Genomic DNA, 19,631 nt, shown 5'->3' with positions numbered 1-19,631 from the left:
CTCTCTCTCTCTCTCTCTCTCCCCCCTTTCCTTCTTTCTTTTTTTTTTTTTTTGACAGGATTCACTCTGTTGCCCAGACTGGAATGCATCATTGCAATCTCGACTCGCCACAGTCTCCGCCACTCGGGTTCAAGTGCTTCTCCTGCCTCAGCCTAACAGTTGGGATTACAGGCACGCACCACATGTCCAGCTAATTTTTTATTTTTAGTACAGATAGGGTTTTGCCATGTTGGCCAGGCTGGTCTCGAACTCCTGACTTCAAGTGATCCGCCCCCCTTGGCCTCCCAAAATGCTGGGATTATAGGCGTAAGTCATCGCGCCTCGCCTTGAGCCTAATGTTTTTCAAGCAGCGATGAGAAACTTTTGTGAAGTGGTTTTTAAGCCTTTGAGGGAATTACATAATGGTCTACCTCTTATGTTAGTTTCCTCATGAGATGGGCCGGGGTCTCCTCAGACAGTGTTAACCTCTCTTTTGCCTCAATTTCCGTACTGCTGTTCCAACCCTCCTGTCCGCCTCTCCTGCAGGCTGTAGCAAGCACCCTAGGACAGAACCATAATCCAATTTTCCCCCATTTAAAAAAAGTGTGGTAAAACATACACAACATAATATTCACCACCTTAACCATTTTTAAGTGGAAAGTTCGGTGGCATTAAATACATTCTTGCTGTTGAGCAACCAGCCATCTCCAAAACCTTTCATCTTGTAACAAACTCTGTACTCACTAAATGCTAACTCTCTATCCCTTCTTTCCCCAGGCCCTGGCAACCACCATTCTACTTTCTGTCTCTGTAAGTTTGGCTACTCTAGGTATCTCATATGAGTAGAATCATTCAGTATTTGTCTTTTTGTGTGTGGCTTATGTCGCTTAGCATAATGTCCTCCAGGTTCATCCATGACATAGCCTGTTCTGGAATCTCTTTCCTTTTTAAGACTGAACAATATTCCATTGTTATGTATATGCCACCTTTTGTCTATCCATTCATCTGACGATGGACAGTTGAGTTGCTTCCACATTTCTGTAATCCATCTTTATAGCCATACGTCTTCCAACAAAATGTTTTGCTCATTACTCAGGATAATTATTGAACTGAAGGAATCAATACAGTACATAAATGGTATTTAATTAAAATAGTTTAAGTCATTGATGTAGCACACATTCCAAACCAGAACTGGTGTCAAAGGAAAAAATACACCTTGGCCTACTTTTCCTGGAGATAATAATGTAGTAAAGATCGCACTCTACCAGAAAAAAAAGAAAGTTGCAAGCCTATTGAGAATGAGGACTACATATTGCTATTATAAAAGACAGTCTGGGGCTGCCTCCCTTTCATGAGGCAGTAGTACCTGCGGTCCTTTCACTTCAGGGTCTCCTCCTCTACTCTGTCTTTTTGGAGGTGGTAAGCCTGACTCCTCCTGGGCGCCCAGAGTTGACATCTCTTTCAGAGACTCAAGTTAAATAAATTCACTCATAGCAACTGCTGCGTAATCTAGATTGCTGATTTACTCGTGATGTAATAGTGTTAAACATATTTTTTCCCTTAGACAAACCCACATGAGAAGCCATATTATCACAGGATGTTGCTTGTTAAACTTGGATCAGAACAAACAAGGATAGATTAAAAATTAATGATGTAATCATGAGACTTTGTATTTCCACAGTATAGGGATATTTGCGTTCAAGAGAATGGATTACTTGTGTTCATAGGTCGGGTTACCTTCTCCCCTAGACAGTGCAAGAGATCCTTCTCACCTTTTGTTTTCTGATCGTCCCCTGCCTCTGCTGTTGGCTAACCCTTTCTTGTTAACGCAGGCAATTCTCAGGCAATGAGTTAAAGTAGATTGAAGTTTTGTTCATTACACTTACATTCAAAACATGCCTCCCAGTACCCTGGTCAATCATTTCTTACGTTTAGTTTCTGGGGCGCCAAACTTTTGCGGTATGTGTTAGTTTTGTTTACTGAACTCTCACAGGGTCATATTGGGCCATGACTTGGTAGGGGGAGAGAGAACATTATGTTAGTGTAAACATAAAAACTCTAGGATTCTAATCAGTTAAAAATGACCAATTATAGTCCTACTTTTCAGACATTGAGGATCAGTGTATGGAGCATATATGTGTATTGTGAACACCTGACCTCCTCAGAGTTATTGCAAATTCATATACATATTAAATAGTTTCTATAGACTGATAAGTAATAACATATTGCACAGATATACTGTCTTGCAAATTGTACAAATCCAGGTGTGATAAATATAAATTATTTTATATAGTATTACTGAACTCATGGTAATTTGGAGTGTTAAGTACACATTTTCTCAAGCTGTAGATTCAAAAAGGACACTACTTTCTTGTGAAATTTTATTTATTTAACATGCTAGGCACTGTTGTATGCACTTAAAAAATATTAACTTGTTTAATTTTCCTAACACTCCTATGAGGTAAGTACTGTTACTATCGCTATGTTACAGATAGAAAAGACAGTCTGGAGCTGCCTCACTTTCATAAGGCAGTAGTGCCTGTGGTCCTTTCACTTCAGGGTCTCATCCTCTACTCTGTCTTTTTAGAGGTGCTAAGCCTGACTCCTCCTGGGCACCCAGAGTTGACAAGTCTTTCAGAGACTCAAGTTAAATGAATTCACTCATAGCAACTGCTGCGTAATCTAGAATGCTGATTTACTCACTATGAAAAGTAATATTGCTAAACATATTTAGCACTGAGGGGCAGAAACTGAAGGGCAGAGATGTTACTACACGTGCTGCGGTCATATAGTAAATGGAAAAGTCTGGCTCAAGGGTCTGTGCTCTTTACGACTGGTCATCCCAACTTTCTGTAAAGAAAGAAGCATCTTCATGTACTAAAAGGACTGAGAACCTCTGACCTAATACATGAGAGGACTTCAAAAAGTTCATGGAAAAACTGAATTAAAAGATAATAATTTAAAATATAAACTTGATTTCTCAACATAAGCTCCATCTAGTTCAAGACACTTTTGTAAATGATGATACCAGCCATTTAGTTCATCGATAAGGGAATGAGGGTCCTAGGAATTTAACCATGTCAATATTGTCTTTTTTTTTTTTTGTGACAGGGTCTCACTCTGTCACCCAGGTTGGAGGGCAGTGGTGCAATCATAGCTCGCTGCAATCTTGACCTTCCAGCAATCCTCCCAATACATTATGAACTGAAGAAAAATGGGTGCCCTTTGCAGATTCTTTCTTTATTTTTGAGGCAGAGTCTTGCTCTGTTGCCCAAGCTGGAGTGCGGAGGTGTGATCTTGGCTCACTGAAACCTCCACCTCCTGGGTTCAACTGGTTCTCCTGTCTCAGCCTCCTGAGTAGTTGGAATTACAGGCATGCACCACCAGGTCCAGCTAATTTTTGTATTTTCAGTAGATACAGGGTTTCACAATGTTGGCCAGGCTGGTCTTGAACTCCTGACTTCAAGTGATCCACCTGCCTCAGCCTCCCAAAGTGCTGGGATTACAGGCATGAGACACCGCACCCAGCCCAGATTTTTTAAAAAGTAGGAAACAAAAAGAAATCAAAAGTCAGATCAGGACTGTGAGGTGGATGTTCAATGATTTCCCATCGAACACTTTCAAAATTGTCCTTTGTTGTATTGATGTTTGATGAGAGGAATGAGCAGGAATATTGTGGTGGAGAAGGGCTGTCTGGTAAAGCTCTCTTGGGTGTTTTTCTGCTTAAGCTTTTGCTAACTTTCTCAAAACACTCTCATAATAAGCCATTGTTATCATTGTTTGGCTTTCCAGAAAGTTACCAAACAAAATGCTTTGAGCATCCCAAAAACTGTTGCCAGGCCCTTTGATCTTGACTGGTCTGCTTTTGCTTTGATTGGACTACTTCCACCTCTTGGTAGCCATAGCTTTGATTTTGCTTTGTCTTAAGGATTGTATTCGTGAAGCCATTTTTCATCTCCTGTTACAGCTCTTCAAAGAAGTGCTTCAGGATCTTGACCTCACTTGTTTCCATTGAATGCCCTGCTCTTGTCTGCAGGTGATCTGGGCAAAACAGTTTTGGCACCCATTGATTGGGAAGTTTGCTCAACTTTAGTTTTTCAGTCAGAATTGTATAGGCTGAACCAACTGAGATGTCTATGGTATTGTCTATTAATTGCTGGTCCTCTACAATTAGGGCACAAACAAGATAAATTTTTTCCTTGCAAATTGATGTGGATGGTCTGCTGCTGCAGGCTTTATCTTTGACATGATCTCATCCCTCCTTAAAATGAGTTTTCTATTTGTAAAACTGCTGATTTCTTTAAGGCATTGTCCCCATAAACTTTTCATAAAGCACATCAATGATTACACCATTCTTCCACCCAAGCTTCATGATCAGTTTGCTATTCTTGCTTCAATTTTAGTAGAATTCATATTGATCTGATAGGGGCTCTGGTCAAACTGATGTCTTATCCTTCTTGTGCCTCAAACTAGATCCTGTTCATACATGTTGTAACAAGTTAGTATGACTATTTTGGTGGAAAAGTATTTTTAAATGCATGTGTAGTTTTTTTATAATACATATTTTTCATGAAATTTTTAAAAACCCCCCATAGAAACACTATGAAATAAATGCATAGCTTGAAATTTTGAGTAAAAAGCAGCTACAAGCAGTTGGTGTGCAGGTTTGGAGGTGCAGCAAGAAACTCAACCAGGTCTGTCCCTAAGGGTCAGCAGAATAGATAGCTGAATATAATATGTGCCTTTTAAAAAATTATTATTTTTAAAATTTTTATTAGTATTATTAGTATTATTATTTGAGACAGAGTCTTGCTCTGTCACTCAGGCTAGAGTGCAGTGGTGTGATCTCAGCTCACTACAACCTCCACCTCCTGGGCTCAAGTGATTCTTCTGCCTCAGCCTCCCAAGTAGCTGGGATTACAGGCATATGCTACAATGCCTGGCTAATTTTTGTATTTTTAGCAGAGATGAGGTTTCACTATGTTGGCCAGGCTGGTCTCAAACTCCTGTCCTCAGATGATCCGCCCACCTCAGCCTCTCAAAATGCTGGGATTACAGGTGTGAGCCACTGCGTTTGGCCTATGTTACTTTTTTACAGCAGAGCTTCCTATGTTGTCCAGGCTGGTCTCAAACTCTTGGGCTCAAGCCATTCCCCCACCTTGGCCTCTCAAAGTGCTGTGATTACAGGTGTGAGCCGCTTCACCCAGCCTACTTTTTATTTTCATCAAACAATATATCCACATAGTCTAAAAGTCAAATTGTACTCAAAAACTTCTAATGAAAAAAAAATTCTAAATTACCACCTCCTGAGCCCCACTTCCTAGCATATCCTTCTCACTAAAGGTGGGCACTCTCAGCATTTTTAACTGTTACTTCTATTCTTTGCTCACATATTTTTAAATAATATGCATATATTCTATATCTCTGTTCAACTGTTTTTGAAATTTATTTCCTATTATAATTAATTAGAATTTTATCTCTCTTATATATGTCATTTATCTTCCCATTAGTTAGTACACAATTCTTGCCAGGCATGATGGCTTATGCCTATAATCCCAGCACTTTGGGAGGCTGAGGCATTTGAGACCAGCCTGACTAACATGGTGAAACCCCATCTCTACTAAAAAAGTACAAAAAATTAACTTGGTGTGGTGGCACATGATTGTAATTCCAGCTACTTAGGAGGCTGAGGCAGGAGAATCATTTGAGCCTGGGAGGTAGAAGTTGCAGTGAGCTGAGACTGTGCCATTGTACTCCAGCCCGGGCAACAAGAGCCAAACTCCTTCTCAAAAAAAAAAAAAAAAAAAAAAAACAAAAAGAAAACAAACAAACAAACAAAAATTTTAAAAGTCACACAATACTTTGTTAAATCAATACTGTTTACATTACTACACTATTATCCACACAAAACTATGTAATTATTATTTGTGTGACATACCTAAATATCCCTGTAGAGATTTTTATTTTTCCTGTAGAGATTTTTTTTAATGGAAAAGAAAATATCTAAAATATTAAAGTGCATTGTGCATCTTGTGGAAACTCTTTTCACTATGTATCTATGTATGTGTTCACTGGGTCAAATGTAAAATATATTTTTTACCATGTACTGAAAAAGTGTGAATGCTTTGGAGATGGGGTCTTCAAAGATGTGATCAAGTTAAAATGAGGCCAATCGGGTAGACCCTAATTCAACCTGCCTGGTGTCTTTATATGAAGAGGAAAAGATGCCAGGGATGCCTATGCACAGAGAAAAGACCATGTGAGAATATAGCAAGAAGGCTGACATGGCAAGCCAAGGAGAGAGGCCTTGGAAGAAACCAGTCCTGCTGACGCCTTGATCTCGGACTTTTGGCTTCCAGAACTGTAAGAAAATAAATTATTGTTGCTTAACCCACTCAGTCTGTGGTATTTTGTTACAGTAGCCCTCATAGACTAATAAAGAGGGCTTGTATGTCAATGGGCATCTGGAGATGTCTAATCATTGCTTTGCCATACCTTTGACATACTTGCCCGGGTCTTGATTTGTCTTACCTCCTTGGCAAGGGCACGCACTGGGCTAAATGCAGCTGTGCCTACTACATGCCTATACCAGTGCAGCTGAATCTGGATAGAGACTGTCAAACAAGACAGTCAGTTTGTTGTAACTGAAATTCATGACTTTAGCCCCCAAATCTCCTGTGGGTCCTTAGAGCTTCTGGCCAATGAGACTGTGCATCCCTGTTCTGACCCCTCTCCACTGTCCTCCACACCATTTCACACCATTGCCCCTCTCCACCCCTTAACACCTCCCTTCTCTTCCTCTTTCTCAATTTAGGATCTTGCTTCACTTGATTCACTGAGAAAAAACAAAACACATATTCAAGGTCAAGGGTGAGACGGAAAGTCAGATTCTGGTATTTCCTAGCAGGCAGGGAGTGAGAGAAGGAAAACAGACCCACTTCATTCATTAGCCTTTCTCCAACAAACAAAAAGCCTTGAAACTCAAGACATGAACCTCAGAGTCTTTAATCCCAAGGAAAAACAAAACTCAATTCAGGATCAAGCTCCAATATCAAGAACCACCATTTACAATTTCTGAAAACATAAATCACCTCTCAAAAAGCTACTGGGAGAAAGGGATGAATTCCCAGAAAGTTACTGGCGAGTAGGACAGCAAATTCAACTTTTAAAATCAATTACAAAGCCTCAAAATATGCCATCTTAACTGCTTTTAATTAGCCAAGTTATCTCACTTAGATCCAGTTAGGGCTGCTCTACCTCAAGAGAAGATTCACCCCTTACTCCTTCACCTCCCGCCATCCTAGTTACACTGTGAGGCTTTCCTCAAAAGAACCTCCTCTTGCTCTTTCAAAAACAATACAACAAAAAACTCCCACTGTTCAAAATTACTCAGTCAATTAAAGTCAATAGCCCTGTAGTAACTGTGGCATGTGACTTAAACACCCTACATTCTTGTGCCTTGAGAATAAAAAACAGTTTAGGTAAACCTCTCATTCTCTTTATTTATTTATTTTTATTCATTTATTTATTTGTTTTGAGACAGAGTCTCGCTCTGTCGCCCAGGCTGGAGTGCAGTTGGCTCACTGCGACTTCCACCGCCCACATTCAAGCAATTTTCCTGCCTCAGCCTCCCCAGTAGCTGGAATTTCAGGCATGTGCCATGACACCCAGCTAATTTTTGTATTCTTTGTAGGGACAGAGTTTTGTCATGTTGGCCAGACTGATTTTGAACTGCTGACCTCAGGTGACCCATCCGTCCTGGCCTCCCAAAGTGCTGGATTACAGGTGTGAGCCACCGTGCTCCGCCTCATTCCCTTTAAATATTTACAGTGTGCTACAATGGAAAAATCTGGAATTTATCAGATCCTCAAATAAGAGAAATCCCTCCTCTCCCTGAAATTCTCCAGGCATCGTTAAAAACTTACCACTTCTGAGTAACTCAGAAGAAAGGTGCGCTTCATCTTTGACCTTCTTTTGGTAGATTTGTTGATTCAAGTTCTGTGTATATGCCACACTAAATGCTGGGCCTTTAGGGGTGAGCAAGACAACAGTGGTCAGGAAAGGCTTTCTGGAGGAGGTGAAAGCAGAGACTCTTAAGATAGAAGTTGACTGGAATAAGTATCAGAGGTGGGCAGGAAGATTGGCAGGGCTAGAGGAAGAAGGACTAGAGCAAAGAATCAGTATCAGAAAGCAAATTGCCAAAATATCTCACAACTTCTTAATTCACACGTGTAGTGCATTGAATGGTGGCCTCCCCAAAATATATGTCCATCTCCCAGAACTTGTAAATGTGACTTTATTTGGAAAGGTTTTTGGAGTTGTAATTAAGGATCTCAAGATGAGACGATACTGGATTATACAAGTTAACCCTAAATCCAATATCGAGGTGTCATTATAAGAGATACACAGAGGAGAGACACAGAAGGAAGAGGAGATCATATGAAGACAGAGGCAGAGACTGGAGTGATACAGCCACAAGCCAAGGAATGCCTGCAGCTGCCTGAAGCTGGGAGAGGCAAGGACAGACTCTTCCCTAGAGCCTTTGAAGGAGCACAGCTCCTTAATTTTGGGACTTCTCGCCTCTGCAACTGTGAGAGGAAAAATTTCTGTTGTTTCTAGCCAGGCAGGTTGTGGTAATTTATTATAACAGCCCTAGGAAACCAATATAAGATGAAAAAAAGTCTAGTTTGAATGAGCAAAACTTCTCAAATTATTCTAAGAAAATACAGGTTCATTTTATCCTAGTACATAAAACAAATCTCTAAGTGTTCTTGGGTGCCTGGAGAGATGAATAAACTAAATGCATTTATATTAGCAGCATCAATTTGTACATCATGAGTTAAAACATTAAAAACATTTTGTGGGTTTTTTTTTCAACCCCACCTGCCTCCCACGTCTCCCAGAGGCTCCTCATTTTGTGTTATTAAGTCAAAGTCCAGGTTATGGAATAAAAGCTAAAGAGATCTCAGAAGTCATCTGGTCTAGCCTGATTCCAGTCTGTGATCAAACCCTTTCTGGTAGAGGGGAGGTGGCTACCTCACATCAGCCAATTTTATTTATTATGAGCCCCAATGTTCCTCAAGATAGTTTTCACATATTGGGCACTCTGTCTTCTGAAGTCATAAACAAAACATTTGGGCCAGGCACAGTGGCTCACACCTATAATACCAGCACTTTGGGAGGCTGAGGCAGGCAGATCACGAGGTCAGAAGTTTGAGACCAGCCTGGCCAGTATGGTAAAACCCTTGTCTCTACTAAAAATACAAAAATTAGCCAGGCGTGATGGTGTGTACCCATAGTCCCAGCTACTTGGGAAGCTGAGGCAGAAGAATTGCTTGGACCCAGGAGGCGGAGGTTGCAGTGAGCTGAGAGCACACCACTGCACTCTAGCCTGGGCATCAAGAGTGAAACTCCATCTCAAAATAAAATAAAACAAAACAAAAAACATTTAATCTGTATTTCAAGGTTTTTTTAAACCATAATTTATTAAGGTATTTTTTCTTATAAAAGTTTTATATATACATGTATATTTTTATTACTTTTTAAAATTTTCTAGATTTTCTCTGATGCATTTTAAAATATTTAAAATATTTTCATATATATACACTTCATAGAAAAAATATATATATTTTATATTTACATATATTTTTTATATTTATAGATTTTCTATGATATATATGTGCATATATATATGACACATCACAGAAAATCTAGAAATATATAAAAACATAAAAACCACCTGTTATCCTACCATTGAGAGACACACATTGTTAACATTTCGGCTTATTTCATCTCCAGTTTTTTATTTTTTCACCCATGTAATCAACAACTTGATCATCCTCTGTTTCATACATTCTAGTTTGTCCTTCATAAAATGTGGCAACAAAGAGGAAAGATGCTGTTGCAGGTCCAGTACGACTAGGGCTGCAGGAAAAGAAACTTTTCTTAAGGTCTGGGAAATCACTATAATGAAGTTGAATGACCAGAGCCTTCATAAAATGACTAACCTCATTCATTAACCTCAGTCATAAAATGACTAACCTCAGTCTAATGATTTACGGTCTCTGCATTTCAGCTTCTCCGTCTATAAAATGGGGAAATGAGGCATGGTGGCTCAAGCCTGTAATCCCAACACTTAAGGAGGCCAAGGTAGGTGGATCATGAGGTCAGGAGTTCGAGACTAGCCTGGCCAACGTGGTGAAACCCTGTCTCTACTAAAAATACAAAAAAATAGCTGGGAGTGGTGGTGTGTGCCTGTAATCCTAGCTACTCTGGAGGCTGAGGCAGGAGAATCGCTTGAACCCAGGAGGCGGAGATTGTACCATTGCACTCCAGCCCAGGAAACAGAGCAAGACTCTGTCTCGAAAAAAAAAAAAAAATTTTTTTTTAATTAAAAAATAAAATTAAATGGGGAAATGAAGTTTTCCCCATTTTTGCTGGAAAGCATAGAGGGATGTATGTAACATGCTTGCTGCATGGTATGTGCAAATAAACAATTACAGAAGTGGGTAATGTTTACGGAACCAGGTATTGTTTCATACTCTATAGGTACAATTACTATCCATGTCTTACAAGGACAGTGAGACACAGAGAGGTTAGGTCATTCATCCAAGATCACATATTGGGAGGCGGCAGCAGCCAGGCAGTCTAAAGTCAGAGCTAGTATTCTTCACCACTACACCAGAATGTCCATCAACTATCATCAGAATTACTGTACTTCTTTCAGTGTATCTCAATGGGTTGGATAAGTAATAGAATAGATAACAAACGTTAATGCATCTATATAGTGGAATACTATACAGTAACAAAAAGGAATGAGCTACCAAAGCCACCCTAAGACATGGAAGAATCTTAAATGTGTATTGCTAAGCGAAACAAGCCAATCTGAAACGGCTAAATCCTAGGTGATTCCATTTATATGACATTCTGGAAAAGGCAAATCTATAGAAATAGTAAACAGGTCAGTGGTTACAAAGAAATCAGAGGGTGAGGAGACTTGAGTAGGCGAAGCACAGAGGATTTCTTTAAGGTAGGGAAATGATTCTGTATGATATTGTAACGGTAGATACATGAAACCATGCATTTATAAAAACCCATATTACCTTATAGCACAAAAGATGAACCTTAACGTTTACAAATTTTAAAAATTATTTAGGAAGTTTGATGATCCCAGGATGGTGTGCAGAATGTGAAAAAAGAATCTAACTATTTTATAAACGTTTCATCCCCTAAGGAGGGGAAGAAAAAATTGCAGACAAGGGGAGAAGGCTAGAATGATCCATGTGGTACTGGATTAGATCAGTATGAACTCTTGTATAACTTAACATAGGTACACATGGCTACAAATAGAAATATTTATGGACATGTGTCTATACAGTGATTAGTATACACACATGTATCTCTTTGCTTTTAATTACCCAGGGTCAAGGAATCCTTCATAGCAATGCAAATAAACTATAAAGGATTCCTTGAACCTAGGTAATGAAAAGAAAAGACATTTATTTGGCTCACAGTTCTGTGGGCTGTACAAAAAAAACATGGCAAGAACATCTCCTTTTTTTTTTTTTAAGTTTTAACAATATTTAAATAGTAGAGATGGGGTCTTGCTATGTTGCCCAGGCTGGTCTCAATCCCCCTGCCTCGGCTTCTCAAAGTGCTGATATTATAGGCATGAGCCACTATACCCAGCCAAACATCTGCTTCTGGTAAGGACTTCAGGGAGCTTCCAATCATGGCAAAAGGGGAAGGGGGAGCAAGTGTGCCACGTACTGAGGGAGGAGAAGGCAAGAGAGAGAGGAGGAGGTGCCAGGCCATTTTTTGACAAACACATCTTGAGGTAACTAATAGACCTGGAACTCATTCATTACCAGGAGGACTACACCGAGAAGTTAATGAGGGATCCGACACATGATCCAAACACCTTCCCCGAGGCCCCGCCTCCAGCACTGGGGATCAAGTTTCCACAGAGATTTAGAGGGGACGAATATCTAAACTATATCAGAGTCTGGGTGCAGTGGCTCAGGCCTGTAATCCCAGCACTTTGGGAGGCTGAGGTGGGCGGATCGCCTGAGGTCAGGAGTTCAAGATGAGCCTGGCTAACACGGGAAAAACCGGTCTCAACTAAAAATACAAAAAATTAGCCAGGCATGGTGGTGTGCCCCTGTAATCCCAGCTACCCGGGAGGCTGAGGCAGGAGAACCACATGAACCCAGAAGGCGGAGGTTGCAGTGAGCCTGAGCAGAGATTTTGCCACTGCACTCCAGCCTGGGTGACAAGAGCGAGACTCTGTCTCAAAATAAAATAAAATAAAATAAAATAAAAACTGTGTCAGAGATCAGGGGTGAGGGAACAACTTACAGAGGAGGAGGCTGACAAACACTATTTCAGCTTCATGATCAAGGAAGACAGAGAAAAGTCACGTTGATAGTAAATACCTGTTACAGATTGAATTGTGTCCCCTTCCCCGCCCAATTTCACACCCTAACTCCCAGTACCCATGAATAGGACTGTAGCTGAAGACAGGGCCTTTCAGTAAGCAATAAGTTCAAGTGAGGACCTTAAGGTCCTTACTCAAGCTGCTGGTGTTCTTAAAAGACACAGAGAGAGAGACCCTAGGAAGCTGGATGCATGGAGAAAGAGCCACGTGAGGACACAGTGAGAAGGCAGCATCTTCGCAATAAGAAGAGAGGTCTGGGAATAAACCAATCCTGCAGATTTTAGATTTCCAGACTCCAGAACTGTGAGAGAACAAATTTCTGTTGTTTAAGATATGCAGTTGCTGGGCAAGGTGGCTAACGTCTGTAATCCCAGCACTTTGGGAGGCTAAGGAGGGCGGATCACCTGAGGTCAGGAGTTCAAGACAAGCCTGGCCAACATGGTGAAACCCCATCTCTATTAAAAATAAAAAAAATGTGCCGGGCATGGTGGCTCAAGCCTGTAATCCCAGCACTTTGGGAGGCCGAGGCGGGTGGATCACGAGGTCAAGAGATCGAGACCATCCTGGTCAACATGGTGAAACCCCGTCTCTACTAAAAATACAAAAAATTAGCTGGGCATGGTGGCACGTGCCTGTAATCCCAGCTACTCAGGAGGCTGAGGCAGGAGAATTGCCTGAACCCAGGAGGCGGAGGTTGCGGTGAGCCGAGATCACGCCATTGCACTCCAGTCTGGGTAACAAGAGTGAAACTTCATCCCAAAAAATAAATAAATAAATAAATAATAAATAAATTTAAAAAATTAGCTGGGTGTGGTGGCAGGTACCTATAATTCCAGCTACTCAGGAGGCTGAGGCAGGAGAATTTCTTTAAGCCGGGAGGCAGAGGTTGCAGTAAGCCGAGATCACGCCAATGCACTCCAACCTGGGCAAGAAGAGTGAAACTCAGCATTAAAAAAAAAAAAAAAAAAAAAAAGACACAGCAGTCTGTGGTATTTTGCTGTGACAGCCCTAGCTGACTAACACCAGCACTCTTGACAGGATGTGACAGAAATGGCACTTTACCTCTATCTTCCTCCAAACTCATAACTCCATCGGATAAATCCCAAGTGAAAGGCTTTCTGCAAAACACTTGACCCATACTCTTCAAAATATTCAAGGCCATTAAAAACAAGGATGCTCTGAGAAACTGTTATAGCCAAGAGGAGCCAGTAGAGACACTATGACTGAAGGTAATATGGTGTCCTGAATGAGATGCTGAAACAGAAAAGCAACATTGAGCAAGAACTAAAAAATTCTGCAAAACGCATTGACTTCAGTTAATAATAACGTATCAGTATTGGTTTCTCTTTCTTTCCCTTTCTTTCTTTCTTTCTTCCTTTCTTCCTTCCTTCATTTCTTTCTTTCTTTCTTTCTTTCTTTCTTTCTTTCTTTCTTTCTTTCTTTTCTTTCTTTCTTCTTTCTTTTTTTCTTTCTTTCTTTCTTTCTTTTGAGTCTCACTCTGTTGCTCAGGCTGGAGTACAGTGATGTGATCTCAGTTCACTGCAACCTCCACCTCCCAGGTTCAAGCAATTCTCCTGCTTCAGCCTCCCAAATAGCTGGGATTACAGGCACACGCCTGTCTAATTTTTGTATTTTTAGTAAAGACTGGGTTTCACCATGTTAGCCAGGCTGGTCTGGAACTCCTGACCTCAGGTGATCCACCTGCCTTGGTTTCCCAAGGTGCTGGGATTACAGGTGTGAGCCACCATGCCCAGACCAGTCTTGATTTCTTAATTGTAACAGGTGTATTAAATTATTGTAAGGAGTTAATAATAGGGGAAACTAGTATGAGACAGATGGAAACTTTACTATCTTCACAATTTTTTCCCAGGATGGAGTGCAGAATTTTTTTTCATCTCACTGCAGCCTCGACCTCTCTGCAGGTGATCCTGCCACCTTAGCCTCCCCAGGTAGCTAGGACTACAGTCATGGGCCACCACACCTGGCTAATGTTTTTGCATTTTTTTGTAGAGACAGAGTTTTATTGTGTTGCCCAGGCTTGTAAGACTATTCTAAAATGAAAAAATTTATTTGAAAAAATCTTTATGTTTTTTTAGATGCATTACCACTAAATTCTATTTAGATATTCAACAATGTTTTCAGTATAACTATGTAATTGCTGTTCAGGCAGAGGTGACAATTTCTTTCCTATACAGCTTTTAGTTCTTCCAGTAGTTTCTATTCCAGTAGTTTCTATTTCTTTTTCTTCTTGCAATCTCTTATAATAATTTTTCATTTGTCTTTCCAAAAGTTCGAGCATATCCAGAATTGCATTTGTCTCACCTTCTTTTGGGGGAAACCTTGCCTCTCAGAGCCTCTGAAGCCAGCAAAGGCCATTTGGTGAGAGGCTAATTTAACGTGGTTCAGGCATATGGTCTTCTGGTGGCCTAACCTGATTTCAGGATAGAATTTAGGGTAGCTGGAGAAGTGAATAAATGGCATCTACACTAAGTGTCCTTTCCCGCTTTACTCATCTAGCATTTGGTGGTAAAGTTGATATAATTCCATTTCAAAGCAAAGGTATCTGATATTTCAGTTAGTCCCAATAGCGTTCATACTTTTAAGAACCTTCCAGGATTCAGGGACTTGAGGTAGAGGATGACTGCTCTCAGCAGCCAGTAATCAATAAATCAGTGCTGCTGAGGTACAGCCAATGAACCAAAACAAAACCACCTGATGATACCATCACCCAGTCCACATTTCTTCATTTGATGGACAGAGTCTCTGATAGATTTTGCCAAATTTATAAACTTGAGTTACAATCACTGTTAACATTCTCATCCTTCTAACATTCCTAAACAACAAGAACAAAGAAGTTTTGAGGACAAAGGAAATTTTTTGCACAGAATCGTACCTGTTTTGCACAGAATAATATATGTTTAAATGTCCTCTTAAATGCCACCATGTCTTTTCAACTTCATAGAAGCAGTACCTACCTACCACAGAGTAAGTGATCAGTATTTAATGGAATTTGTTTGACTTATCTAGCATCTGAACGTGAAGGTCAGTTTTACAGTCACTTCAACTTTTGTTTTCTCCCCTATCAAAATATTTATTTTGGCTCTATCAAGAGAGATTTCCCAGAAAAAATTTCCTTTCTGGCTGTTAGTAAGTTAGTTCACTTCCTGTCTCTAACTCTGTGGAAACAATTCATAAAAGATCAACTAGCATTCCCATTTTCCAGTTTTTCATTTCCTTGCATTTCAAATCCTGTTTGTTTTTCTGTGTTAGCCTCTAACATAGTAAGTACCTGCTTGATAAATACTTACTGATTTGATTTAATTTAGAAAAACACTTTATGATCTATGCAATATAGTTTAATTGGCAAAATTTGCCTCAGATGATCGTACCCTGTCTCTTAATGTTTATCACAATCCAGAAAGTACTACATGACCCTGTGTGCAAATGAGTCACTGTATCCCCCCCACAATGGCACAGAGATTAACATCGAAGTGGCAGGAAATGAAGAATCAAATCCACCTCTAAACCACCACATTCCCAGCTCACTTAGCCTTCTTGATAACTCCAGCATCATTTTCCATTTTTCCATTTACTTTCAAATTCATCCAAACTCTTGTTATCTGATTCTGACCTTGCCCAGAATATGTTTTTTTTAATCATTAGAAGCCATAAGGATGAGTTTACTGTTAAATATTTGAGTAAAAGCAAAGAGGTTAAAGGAGGTTTCTTGGCACTTGTCAGGGCAGAACAGTGACTTCTTTGTTTTTTCAGATTCTCTGTGGCTTGGCCTTGCCTCTTCTTGGATAACACGTTGCTCTTCGACACGCTGGGATTCAGCCAGGTCTGGTCCTCAATCCTCCCGTGTTAGCCCCTTCAGCCAGCCCCAGTCCAATGGTGAACACAGTGACTCCCTGTCCTCAGCAGTTAGCTTTCCAGAGAGTTGCCTGCCGACTTTGTGAATCTAACACCTGATTTAAAATTTCTAATTACAAACACCAACTTCTTTCTCCTCGAAGATCTGAAACTGCATGTTCTGCTCTTTGTTTCGACCTCTTATTTTCATTGGAAAGCCCTTGCCAAACGTTGGCCACAATTCACTCCATCTGATCCAGGTTTTTATCTCTTCTCAACCAGACAAATGCCGAATGCTTCATTTGCAGGATAACCAGGCAATCCATTTCCAAGATCTGCTGTATACAATGCTCCTGCCAGGCCAGTATGCTGTGCAAAGTGCCCCAAAGGTATTTCTCAGATTCTGGCAGGACGACCACTTTGCTGACATTCCTCAACAAAGGCCTTACAATTTCAAAAGGAGTTTAGATAGTTTGATTTTAGAAGTGTCAGTGGTTCTTCTCTAAGTCCTCAGACACTAAACCCACAAAGACCTTAATGCCGGATTTAGATGTGAAGTGGTGGAATTATGGAACACAAACATCATGTGGCAAGTGACCATCTGACAGACGCATATTTAAATCTGTTTGCAAAATTGTGCCCTGTTGGCTTGTTGGCATCCTAAGATGTTGGTTAATAGACTTCACATCCCCAGCACAAGGGAAGAGCCTGACACACGTCTATCACCAAGGAAAATGAGGTAGAGAGAAGTCCAGAGATTACAAAACTCTAATAAATCCTCTTTCTTAATCCACAAAGTACTCAGTGTACTCACAGTTTCTATTTGGCTTACACCCCTAGAAACCTGGGTAAGTTCAGGGTGACCCCAGGAAACGGGGAGAAAGGAAGACTTCAGGGACTGACTGTCAGTCAGTGTCAATGTCAGAGGTGAGGGAAGTGGGAGGAAGAACGAGGGATCCTGGAGGAGTCTGCAGGGGAGAACAGACTGTGCAGCAGCCTCTATCAGGACAGTTGGTGGACACTTGGCTGAACTGTCTCCTTTTTGCATTTTTTTAAGGAAACTGAATATAACGGCAGAAAACTGAAGAGACTTCAGATAGAAATCTTGTGCTCAACACTGAGCACAAGACATTCTGTTCCTTTATTCATTCATTCATTCATTCTGCACATTTATTGCGCAACTATGTTTCTAAGAACTATTTTAAATCCTGGTGATACAGTAGAGGACCAGTCAAACAATTCCCTTCCCTCCTAAAGCTTACCTTCTAATGGGGCAGGGGTGAGGGGCACAGAGTTAACAAGTAAATATTCCAGATAATTTTACTTTGCGATAAGTGTTTATGAAAAGGTGGGAACCACATTACATAGGTGGCCAGAGTAGGCCTCTTCGAGGAGGGTGGTGCTATGGCTAAAAACCAAGGGATGAAAGGAGAACATAAGTGTGTGACCACTGAGGGAAGAGCTCCAGGTAGAGCGAATAGCAAGTACAAAGGCCCCGAAACAGGGAGGACCTGGGGGTGTTTGGGGAAATGAGTCTGAATTAGGTTTCTATCTGCTAATGCACAAACCCGAGCTTTTAAAACCGCCTCAGAATGGCCAGGCATGGTGGCTCATGCCTGTAATCCCAACACTTTGGGAGGCTGAGGTGGGCGGATTACCTGAGGTTGGAAGTTCAAGTCTGACCAACATGGAGAAACCCCATGTCTACTAAAAACACAAAATTATAGGGTGTGGTGATGCATGCCTATAATCCTAGCTACTTGGGAGGCTGAGGCAGGAGAATCGTTTGAACCAGGGAGGCAGAGGTTGCGGTGAGCCAAGATCGCACCATTGCACTCCAGCCTCAGCAACAAGAGCAAAACTCCACATAAAAAAAAAAAAAGAAAAAAAAATGCCTCAGTCTAATGTCCTTCCACTTAATTATTAATATAATGTGGTAAGTGAGAAGACAGGTGAGCACAGGTCCTATGGGTTTACAAAGAGCATTTAGATCAACGTGGAGGTTCAAGATATGACATCTAAGCTCAGATGTAAATGATGAATCATAGCTATGCAGGGAATTTCAGGAAGTGCAAAATGTTAGATGTACAGTCGGCCCCCTTTATCCATGAGGGATATGTTCCAAGACCCCTACTAGATGTCTGATAGCACCAAACCCTCGATAGACTATGTTTTTTTGTTCTGATAACCAAGAGGCTACCAAGTGACTCTCGGTGGGTAGTGTATACAGCATGGATCCCCTGGACAAAGGGAAGATTCACATCCCAGGCAAGATGGAGTCGGAAGGTGCAAGATTTCATTGTGATACTCAGAATGGCATGCAATTCAAACTTACACGTTGTTTATTTCGGGAACTTTCTATTTAATGTGTTCAGACCTCGATTGACGGCTGGTAACTGAAACTGTGGAAAGTGAAGCTGTATAGAAGGTGACTACTATATTTGGAAGAAGTTGGAGTACCAGAAAAAGTGAGAGGTAGGAAACAGCAGAATAAAAGGCTGGAAAGTTAAAAAGAAGTCTTGAGGCTGGGCACAGTGGCTCATGCCTATAGTTATAGCACTTTGGGAGGCTGAAGCAAGAGAATCACTTGAGGCCAGAAAGTTGAGACCAGCCTGGGCAACATGGCAAGACTCGTCTCTAGAAGAAACTAAAAATAAATAAATAAAGCTGGGTGTGGTGGCTCACATCTGTAATCGCAACACTTTGGGAGGCTGAGGTGGTTGGATCACCTGAGGTTGGGAGTTTGAGACCAGCCTGACCAACAAGGAGAAACCCCATCTACTAAAAATAAAAAATTAGCCTGGGCGTGGTGGCACATGTCTATAATCTCAGCTCCTCGGGAAGCTGAGGCAGGAGGATCACCTGAAACCAGGAAGCAGAGGTTGCAGTGAGCCAAGATCGCGCCATTGCACTCCAGCCTGGGCAACGAGAGAGAAACTCTGTCTCAAAATAAAATAAAATAGCAAATAAAGAGAAATCATGTCACGAACTATATTTTTTATTTCCAAGGTTAAAATCTTAGATTTGGTTTTATATGTCGCTGAAGGATTTTTAAGCAAGGGAGTGACAGAACCACATGGTGACTAGGTTAAAGGGGAATGGGGAGAGACAAGAGGAAGGAAATCAGTGGATATATTACAACAGCCCAACAATCCAAGAAAGTAATAACTGGAGTCTGGCTCAAACAGTAAGGAATAAAAAGGAATAGACATTTTGAGAAATATTTAGTAGATAAAATAAGAATTGGCTGATTGAATTGGGAGGAGAGGGAGTGTGTTTGAGGTGGCGGGGGAAGAGTTAAATGGTTAGATTAGGTCATGGAGACTGGAGACAGTGTCACTAATTTAGGTGACAATACAAAAGA

Source organism: Cebus imitator, unplaced genomic scaffold (genome assembly GCF_001604975.1).
Source record: "Cebus imitator isolate Cc_AM_T3 unplaced genomic scaffold, Cebus_imitator-1.0 Scaffold94, whole genome shotgun sequence".
Taxonomy (NCBI): Eukaryota; Metazoa; Chordata; class Mammalia; order Primates; family Cebidae; genus Cebus; species Cebus imitator.
Note: the sequence above shows the minus strand (reverse complement) of the source record.